Source organism: Engystomops pustulosus, chromosome 6 (assembly GCF_040894005.1).
Source record: "Engystomops pustulosus chromosome 6, aEngPut4.maternal, whole genome shotgun sequence".
Classification (NCBI taxonomy): Eukaryota; Metazoa; Chordata; class Amphibia; order Anura; family Leptodactylidae; genus Engystomops; species Engystomops pustulosus.
In genome coordinates, this window is record NC_092416.1 from 21,426,812 (window position 1) to 21,438,505 (window position 11,694).

Sequence of the window (11,694 nt, forward strand, 5' to 3'; positions counted from 1 at the left end):
AGTAGCCAACAGAGCCACTCATGGGGCAGAGCCACCTGTGCCACCCTAGAAGTAGCCAACAGAGCCACTCCTGGGGCAAAGCCATCAGTGCCACCCTAGAAGAAGCCAACAGAGCAACTCATGTGGAAGAACCACCAGTGCCACCCTAGAAGTAGCCAACAGAGCCACTCATGGGCCAAACCACCAGTGCCAACCTAGAAGTAGCCAAGAGAGCCACTCATTGGGCAGAGCCACCAGTGTTACCCTAGAAGTAGCCAACAGAGCCACTCATAGGGCAGAGCCACCAGTGCCACCCTAGAAGTAGCCAACAGAGCCACTCATGGGGCAGAACCACCAGTGCCACCCTAGAAGTAGCCAACAGGGCCACTCATGGGGCAGAGCCACCTGTGCCACCCTAGAAGTAGCCAACAGAGCCACTCATGGGGCAGAGCCACCTGTGCCACCCTAGAAGTAGCCAACAGAGCCACTCATGGGGCAGAGCCACCAGTGCCACCCTAGAAGTAGCCAACAGAGCCACTCATGGGGCAGAGCCACCAGTGCCACCCTAGAAGTAGCCAACAGAGCCACTCATGGGGCAGAGCCACCTGTGCCACCCTAGAAGTAGCCAACAGAGCCACTCATGGGGCAGAGCCACCAGTGCCACCCTAGAAGTAGCCAACAGAGCCACTCATGGGGAAGAGCCACCAGTGCCACCCTAGAAGTAGCCAACAGAGCCACTCATGGGGCAGAGCCACCTGTGCCACCCTAAAAGTAGCCAACAGAGCCACTCATGGGGCAGAGCCACCTGTGCCACCCTAGAAGTAGCCAAGAGTGCCACTCATTTGGCATAGCCACCAGTGCCGACCTAAAAGTAGCCAAGAGAGCCACCCTCAAGGTGCCTTCCCACGTGGCGTTTTTCTCATGTTTTAAACGCATCCAAATGAATATGGGAGGGGGGTTTTACTGAAACGCATATATATATATATATATATATATTTCATCTCCTCACACCAGCAGAGTTGTCCCCAAGAAAAGATATGAATAGAACAGTCATAAGAATGACTGGGAGGAGATGGGGAGATGTCAGGGGATCCGACATGAGAGATGATCTCATATGGAGATCACTAAACCCCATTGATGTCCCCCTGTGAGGCCTCCACCTCCTGCGCCTTCGGGCTTATTACTCTATAGATCCGTCTGTTCTGAGGAAGGTAAATTATTAAAGATTCTGATAAATAATAAATGACTTATTTCATTGTTCTTTTCTCCACCTGCCAGGAAAATGCCCCACACCCCACATACAGGAACCCCGCACCCCTCATACAGGGACCTCACACCCCACATACAGGGACCCCACACCCCACATACAGGAACCCCGCACCCCTCATACAGGAACCCCGCACCCCTCATACAGGAACCCCGCACCCCTCATACAGGGACCCCACACCCCACATACAGGAACCCCGCACCCCTCATACAGGAACCCCGCACCCCACATACAGGAACCCCGCACCCCTCATACAGGAACCCCACACCCCACATACAGGGACCCCACACCCCACATACAGGAACCCCGCACCCCTCATACAGGGACCTCACACCCCACATACAGGGACCCCACACCCCACATACAGGAACCCCGCACCCCTCATACAGGAACCCCGCACCCCTCATACAGGAACCCCGCACCCCTCATACAGGGACCCCACACCCCACATACAGGAACCCCGCACCCCTCATACAGGAACCCCGCACCCCTCATAAGGGGACCTCACACCCCACATACAGGAACCCCGCACCCCTCATACGGGGACCTCACACCCCTCATACAGGAACCAAGCACCCCTCATACAGGGACCTCTCACCCCACATACAGGAACCCCGCACCCCTCATACAGGAACCCCGCACCCCTCATACAGGGACCCCACACCCCACATACAGGAACCCCGCACCCCTCATACAGGAACCCCGCACCCCTCATAAGGGGACCTCACACCCCACATACAGGAACCCCGCACCCCTCATACAGGGACCTCTCACCCCACATACAGGAACCCCGCACCCCTCATACAGGAACCCCGCACCCCACATACAGGAACCCCGCACCCCTCATACAGGGACCTCACACCCCTCATACAGGAACCCCGCACCCCTCATACAGGGACCCCGCACCCCTCATACAGGAACCCCGCACCCCTCATACAGGGACCCCGCACCCCTCATACAGGAACCCCGCACCCCTCATACAGGGACCCCGCACCCCTCATACAGGAACCCCGCACCCCTCATACAGGGACCCCACACCCCACATACAGGAACCCCGCACCCCTCATACAGGAACCCCGCACCCCTCATAAGGGGACCTCACACCCCACATACAGGAACCCCGCACCCCTCATACAGGGACCTCACACCCCACATACAGGAACCCCGCACCCCTCATACAGGGACCTCACACCCCTCATACAGGAACCAAGCACCCCTCATACAGGGACCTCTCACCCCACATACAGGAACCCCGCACCCCTCATACAGGAACCCCGCACCCCTCATACAGGGACCCCACACCCCACATACAGGAACCCCGCACCCCTCATACAGGAACCCCGCACCCCAAGGGGACCTCACACCCCACATACAGGAACCCCGCACCCCTCATACAGGGACCTCTCACCCCACATACAGGAACCCCGCACCCCTCATACAGGAACCCCGCACCCCACATACAGGAACCCCGCACCCCTCATACAGGGACCTCACACCCCTCATACAGGAACCCCGCACCCCTCATACAGGGACCCCGCACCCCTCATACAGGAACCCCGCACCCCTCATACAGGGACCCCGCACCCCTCATACAGGAACCCCGCACCCCTCATACAGGGACCCCGCACCCCTCATACAGGAACCCCGCACCCCTCATACAGGGACCCCACACCCCACATACAGGAACCCCGCACCCCTCATACAGGAACCCCGCACCCCTCATAAGGGGACCTCACACCCCACATACAGGAACCCCGCACCCCTCATACAGGGACCTCACACCCCACATACAGGAACCCCGCACCCCTCATACAGGGACCTCACACCCCTCATACAGGAACCAAGCACCCCTCATACAGGAACCCCGCACCCCTCATACAGGGACCCCACACCCCTCATACAGGAACCCCGCACCCCTCATACAGGAACCCCGCACCCCTCATACAGGGACCCCACACCCCACATACAGGAACCCCGCACCCCTCATACAGGAACCCCGCACCCCTCATAAGGGGACCTCACACCCCACATACAGGAACCCCGCACCCCTCATACAGGGACCTCACACCCCTCATACAGGAACCAAGCACCCCTCATACAGGAACCCCGCACCCCTCATACAGGGACCCCACACCCCTCATACAGGAACCCCGCACCCCTCATACAGGAACCCCGCACCCCTCATACAGGGACCCCACACCCCACATACAGGAACCCCGCACCCCTCATACAGGAACCCCGCACCCCTCATAAGGGGACCTCACACCCCACATACAGGAACCCCGCACCCCTCATACAGGGACCTCACACCCCTCATACAGGAACCAAGCACCCCTCATACAGGGACCTCTCACCCCACATACAGGAACCCCGCACCCCTCATACAGGAACCCCGCACCCCTCATACAGGGACCCCACACCCCACATACAGGAACCCCGCACCCCTCATACAGGAACCCCGCACCCCTCATAAGGGGACCTCACACCCCACATACAGGAACCCCGCACCCCTCATACAGGGACCTCACACCCCTCATACAGGAACCAAGCACCCCTCATACAGGGACCTCTCACCCCACATACAGGAACCCCGCACCCCTCATACAGGAACCCCGCACCCCACATACAGGAACCCCGCACCCCTCATACAGGGACCTCACACCCCTCATACAGGAACCCCGCACCCCTCATACAGGGACCCCGCACCCCTCATACAGGAACCCCGCACCCCTCATACAGGGACCCCGCACCCCTCATACAGGAACCCCGCACCCCTCATACAGGGACCCCGCACCCCTCATACAGGAACCCCGCACCCCTCATACAGGGACCCCACACCCCACATACAGGAACCCCGCACCCCTCATACAGGAACCCCGCACCCCTCATAAGGGGACCTCACACCCCACATACAGGAACCCCGCACCCCTCATACAGGGACCTCACACCCCACATACAGGAACCCCGCACCCCTCATACAGGGACCTCACACCCCTCATACAGGAACCAAGCACCCCTCATACAGGGACCTCTCACCCCACATACAGGAACCCCGCACCCCTCATACAGGAACCCCGCACCCCTCATACAGGGACCCCACACCCCACATACAGGAACCCCGCACCCCTCATACAGGAACCCCGCACCCCTCATAAGGGGACCTCACACCCCACATACAGGAACCCCGCACCCCTCATACAGGGACCTCTCACCCCACATACAGGAACCCCGCACCCCTCATACAGGAACCCCGCACCCCACATACAGGAACCCCGCACCCCTCATACAGGGACCTCACACCCCTCATACAGGAACCCCGCACCCCTCATACAGGGACCCCGCACCCCTCATACAGGAACCCCGCACCCCTCATACAGGGACCCCGCACCCCTCATACAGGAACCCCGCACCCCTCATACAGGGACCCCGCACCCCTCATACAGGAACCCCGCACCCCTCATACAGGGACCCCACACCCCACATACAGGAACCCCGCACCCCTCATACAGGAACCCCGCACCCCTCATAAGGGGACCTCACACCCCACATACAGGAACCCCGCACCCCTCATACAGGGACCTCACACCCCACATACAGGAACCCCGCACCCCTCATACAGGGACCTCACACCCCTCATACAGGAACCAAGCACCCCTCATACAGGAACCCCGCACCCCTCATACAGGGACCCCACACCCCTCATACAGGAACCCCGCACCCCTCATACAGGAACCCCGCACCCCACATACAGGAACCCCGCACCCCTCATACAGGAACCCCGCACCCCTCATACAGGAACCCCGCACCCCTCATACAGGGACCCCACACCCCACATACAGGAACCCCGCACCCCTCATACAGGAACCAAGCACCCCTCATACAGGAACCCCGCACAGGAACCCCGCACCCCTCATACAGGGACCCCACACCATACAGGAACCCCGCACCCCTCATACAGGAACCCCGCACCCCTCATACAGGAACCCCGCACCCCACATACAGGGACCCCACACCCCACATACAGGAACCCCGCACCCCTCATACAGGGACCCCACACCCCACATACAGGAACCCCGCACCCCTCATACAGGAACCCTGCACCCCTCATACAGGAACCCCGCACCCCACATACAGGAACCCCGCACCCCTCATACAGGAACCCCGCACCCCACATACAGGAACCCCACACCCCACATACAGGAACCCCGCACCCCTCATACAGGGACCCCACACCCCACATACAGGAACCCCGCACCCCTCATACAGGGACCTCACAACACTCATCCTTCATACAAGGACCCCACAACCTTCATACCAAGACCCCACTCCTCTCATACACAGGGAGCACACACTCCTCATTTAGGGACCGAACAACCCTCATACACAGGGGGCACACACTCCTCATTTAGGGACCCCACAACCCTCATACATAGACTTCACATCTCTCATAGAAGGATCCCAAACCTCTCATACAGAGACAAGCCCCCCCATTGGGGACACTGCACCCCTCATAAAGGGACCCGGGACCCTAATATTAACCTCCATGTGCTGCACAGATCCAACCACATGCAGGATCTAAGTACAGTTGAGGAGCCACCCTGCAAAGTGCTGCAGTATTAACCCCATAACCACCGGCATCGCGCCCTGCAATGCATCACTGTCCCTGCGGCTGCTGCATGGGGCTGGAAAGTGCTGCACTATTAACCCTTCATTCCCTGCAGTGGGGGGCAGTGTAGCTGGAGGGGGGCAGTGTCTACAGGGGGAGGGGGGGGCAGTGTAGCTGGAGGGGGCAGTGTCTACAGGGGGAGGGGGGCAGTGTAGCTGGAGGGGGCAATCTGTCTACAGGGGGAGGGGGGGCAGTGTAGCTGGAGGGGGCAGTCTGTCTACAGGGGGAGGGGGGCAGTGTAGCTGGAGGGGGCAGTCTGTCTACAGGGGGAGGGGGGGCAGTGTAGCTGGAGGGGGGCAGTGTAGCTGGAGGGGGCAGTGTCTACAGGGGGAGGGGGGGCAGTGTAGCTGGAGGGGGCAGTGTCTACAGGGGGAGGGGGGGGCAGTGTAGCTGGAGGGGGCAGTGTCTACAGGGGGAGGGGGGCAGTGTAGCTGGAGGGGGCAATCTGTCTACAGGGGGAGGGGGGGCAGTGTAGCTGGAGGGGGCAGTCTGTCTACAGGGGGAGGGGGGCAGTGTAGCTGGAGGGGGCAGTCTGTCTACAGGGGGAGGGGGGCAGTGTAGCTGGAGGGGGCAGTGTCTACAGGGGGAGGGGGGGTAGTGTAGCTGGAGGGGGGCAGTGTAGCTGGAGGGGGGCAGTCTGTCTACAGGGGGAGGAGGGGCAGTGTAGTTGGAGGGGGCAGTCTGTCTACAGGAAGAGGGGGGGCAGAGTAGCTGGAGGGGGCAGTGTCTACAGGGGGAGGGGGGGCAGTGTAGCTGGAGGGGGCAGTGTCTACAGGGGGAGGGGGGCAGTGTAGCTGGAGGGGGGCAGTGTAGCTGGAGGGGGCAGTGTCTACAGGGGGAGGGGGCAGTGTAGCTGGAGGGGGCAGTGTCTACAGGGGGAGGGGGGCAGTGTAGCTGGAGGGGGCAGTCTGTCTACAGGAAGAGGGGGGCAGTGTAGCTGCAGGGGGGCAGTGTCTACAGGGGGAGGGGGCAGTGTAGCTGGAGGGGGCAGTGTCTACAGGGGGAGGGGGGCAGTGTAGCTGGAGGGGGCAGTCTGTCTACAGGGGGAGGGGGGCAGTGTAGCTGGAGGGGGGCAGTCTGTCTACAGAGGGAGAGGGGGGCAGTGTAGCTGGAGGGGGCAGTGTCTACAGGGGGAGGGGGGCAGTGTAGCTGGAGGGGGCAGTGTCTACAGAGGGAGAGGGGGCAGTGTAGCTGGAGGGGGGCAGTCTGTCTACAGGGGGAGAGGGGGCACTGTAGCTGGAGGGGGCAGTGTCTACAGAGGGAGAGGGGGCAGTGTAGCTGGAGGGGGGCAGTGTAGCTGGAGGGGGGCAGTGTAGCTGGAGGGGGCAGTCTGTCTACAGGGGGAGGGGGGCAGTGTGTCCACAGGGGGAGGAGGGGGGCAGTGTGCCTACAGTGGGAGGATGGGCAGTGTAGCTACGCTGGGTAGGGGGGCAGTGTGGCTGCTGGAGGGTGACCCACGAAGGGGCCCACTATGGTCTGTCGCCCAGGGGCCCACTAAAACCTGGAGCCGCCCTGCACGGCTCAGCAGACAGAATTACGCATGACAGGATTATACGTGGAGGCTTAGTTGATAGTATCACACATGATAGGATTAGATACACGGCTCAGCACACAGTATCACACATGATAGGATTAGATACACGGCTCAGCAGACAGTATCACACATGATAGGATTAGATACACGGCTCAGCAGACAGTATCACACCAGATAGGATTAGATACACGGCTCAGCAGACAGTATCACACCAGATAGGATTAGATACACGGCTCAGCAGACAGTATCACACCAGATAGGATTAGATACACAGCTCAGCAGACAGTATCACACAGGATAGGATTAGATACACAGCTCAGCAGACAGTATCACACATGATAGGATGAGATACACAGCTCAGCAGACAGTATCACACAGGAAAGGATTAGATACACGGCTCAGCAGACAGTATCACACATGATAGGATTAGATACACAGCTCAGCAGACAGTATCACACAGGATAGGATTAGATACACAGTTCAGCAGTTAGTATCACACATGATAGGCTTAGATACACAGCTCAGCACACAGTATCACACATGATAGGATTAGATACACGGCTCAGCAGACAGTATCACACATGATAGGATTAGATACACAGCTCAGCAGACAGTATCACACATGATAGGATGAGATACACAGCTCAGCAGACAGTATCACACATGATAGGATTAGATACATGGCTCAGCAGACAGTATCACACATGATAGGATGAGATACACAGCTCAGCAGACAGTATCACACATGATAGGATTAGATACACAGCTCAGCAGACAGTATCACACATGATAGGATTAGATACATGGCTCAGCAGACAGTATCACACACGACCGTATTAGATATACAACTCAGCAGACAGTATCACACATGATAGGATTAGATACACGGCTCAGCAGACTGTATCACACATGATAGGATGAGATACACGGCTCAGCAGACAGTATCACACATGATAAGATTAGATACAATGGCTTAGCAGACAGTATCACACATGATAAGATTAGATACACAGCTCAGCAGACAGTATCACACAGGATAGGATTAGACGTTGAGGCTTAGCAGGCAGTATCACACATGGCGGGCTTAGATACAATGGCTTAGCACACACTTTGCCCGCAGGACCTTGTAGCAGCTGGATGTGATGTTTGGATGGATGTGGGGGCAGTGCCACCCGCTGTATGTGAAGTTCCTGTCTCGCTCGGATTGCGTCCCACCTTTCCACTGCTACATGAGATTAGTCATATGAGGATGTGGTGAGCGGAGGAAATTGCTCACCGTGGTACTTCCTCTAAGCTACAGGCACCAGATTCACGTGCTCAGGGCTGAGTCTTCTCATCCGCACAGTACACCCCAATCTGGTCACCCCCTAACCAGCTGTCCTGAGGACCCCCACACATCTGGAGACATCCATCATGAGAGACCCAGGTATCAGGAAGGTAAGAGAACCCAGGAACCGAGCAGAGGTGAAGAACAGGAAACAATGTAACAATGTAACGGTGTGTGATCCGGTCCTGTAATATCACTCTGCTATGTACATTGTTATATATTACAGTTATGTCGCAGTACAGGCGGTCCCCTACTTAAGGACACCCAACTTACAGACGACCCCTAGTTACAGACGGACCCCTCTGCCTCTGTGACCTCTGGTGACCTCTCTGGATGTTACTATAGTCCCAGACTGCAATGATCAGCTGTAAGGAGTCTGTAATGAGGATTTATTGATAATCCTTGGTCCCATTACAGCAAAAAATTTCGAAACTGTCAAAATTGTCACTGGGGCAAAAAAAAAAAAAAAAAAAATTGTCTAGAACAATTATAAAAAATACAACTTAAGAACAAACCTATGGACCCGATCTTGTACGTAACCTGTATAAGGTTATACCATTACATTGTTACTTTGCTGTTCGGGTCCGCTCATCACTGTCTATCAGTCCTGTCCGGTTATTTGTTTAAGGAGTAGTTGGTCCTGCAGGACTTTTTCCCTATTTGAAGCGTGAGGCAAATAGGGAAACTGATGAGAACTGATGCGTCCACAGGCCCATTGGAATCACTGGCTGTTATATCTGATCCATTTGTTCCAGTTTTAGCATTTTGTGTCAGAACAAAAGAACTGAGTGCAGAACACAGATGTGAACTTACCCTAAGTGACCTATTCACAGTCATTTAGGGAGCAGGGGGAGACAGTGTAACAGCCTGTGAAGCTAAAACACGGAGGGGCTCTAAGAACCGCCCAAGTAGCCTTTCAGGCTCATTTGCATAATTACACTAGTTTGAAGTATTTTTAGAAGGAAGGAGGCCATGGATAACAAATATAAGAAAATGAACACAGTCATAGGGGGTCATTTACTAATGGCCCGATTCGCGTTTTCCCGACGTGTTACCCCAATATTTCCGATTTGCGATGATTTTCCCTGCATTGCCCCGGGATTTCGGCGCACGCGATCGGATTGTGGTGCATCAGCGCTGGCATTCACGCGACGGAAATGGGGGGGCGTGGCCAAACGAAAACCCGACGGATTCGGAAAAACCGCCGCATTTAAGACAAAAAATGTGTCGCGAAAATTACACTTACCTTTACCAGGTATAGGCCGGTGAATTTCAGGGCATTCCAGCGCTCCTCCGGGGAACTTCAGCGCAGCAGCGCCACCTGGTGGACGGCGGAGGCACTACCTTGGTGAATCCCGGCTGGACCCGAATCCACCGCAGAGAACGCGCCGCTGGATCGCGAACGGACCGGGTAAGTAAATCTGCCCCATAGTGTCTGGATCTGTGAGTAATGTCCCTGGTGTGTCATGATGGATTTGGATGGTAGATTTCCTTTACAGGGAATAAGACCCGTTTTCCTTGCAATCAGAGCCTGATCAGATCTTTATTCCCTGCCCAAAGCAAAGAAAGTTGTGATAACCTTGCAGCACTGGGATCCTGGGTTCTAGTCCCATCCAGGTCAACATCTGCAAAGAGTTTGTATGTTCTCTCTGTGTTTGTGTGGGTTTCCTCCGGGTCCTCCGGTTTCCTCCCACACTCCAAAACATACTGGTAGGATGATTAGATTGTGAGCCCCATTGGGGGCAGGGACTGATGTGACAAGCTCCGTGCAGTGCTGCTTCATCTGTGTGCGCTATATAGATAAAGAATTATCATTATTATTAACTCCATGAAGAACAAACAGACTTGTAACAATGTAACAATATATTTGATATTCTGTGTGATGTTGCTACTTCACCAGTGAAACCTAATATAATGGACTGTAATACATTGTGCAATGAAGTGTCTGGGACCGACCTCCTTATGGAAGATCTAAGTAACAGCAAAGTAAAGGGAACCTGTCACAGGACCAATGCCAGATGCTTCTTATTCTGTAAGTTGTGTCTGCTTGCTGTTGTGTTTATTCTTCAGCTTTGCACTATTTGCCCCTCTGCCTCCTCTCGCCCACTCGGCTTCTTATTACAGCCCCTCAGTGCTGACAACACCCTGTCCCCAAGTCCCGCACCTGTGATTTCCGCCCCGGTCCAGTTACTTGCATCAGCCGCCATCAGGGAGGGTTTAGTGTGAATGTGTTCAGGGGGCACAAAGGAGGAGAAGGGGCCCCAAGTCACAGAAAACCCTCCTACTTTCCCAGGTGCAGGGAACTTAATGTGCACACAGGGCCAGAATGTTATTCTGTAGGGGGTAGGGTGGTCCACACAATTTGCCAGTCAGGGGCCCCCAAACATCCCAGTGGTGGCCCTGGGCGTCAGGTGCACAATGCAAGTGACTTTGGGACAGGGAGAGAGGAGGTGGGGGGAGCTTGACTGCATCTTGGACAAGCGATAGTAGTAATAAAAGTGATGCATCAGATTATTACACGGTGTCAGTTACGGTAATTCGGTCGCACACTGTGATACTTAGTGTCTTTCTCTGGTTCCTCCCCAGAATGTCCCCGGCCTCCTGCTCCTGATCCTTATTCTCCCAGTAGATCCAGGTAAGATCCCGCTAGATCCTTTGGAGGCTGCCTAAACCGCTGTTTAGGAGAGGAGGCACAGGGGTAATACAGGGAGCTGCCGGCCCTGCTACACACTGGAGTAAGAGAGGCACAGGGATAATACAGGGAGCTGCCGGCTCTGCTACACACTGGAGTAGGAGAGGAGGCACAGGAATAATACAGGGAGCTGCCGGCTCTGCTACACACTGGAGTAAGAGAGGCACAGGGATAATACAGGGAGCTGCCGGCTCTGCTACACACTGGAGTAAGAGAGGCACAGGGGTAA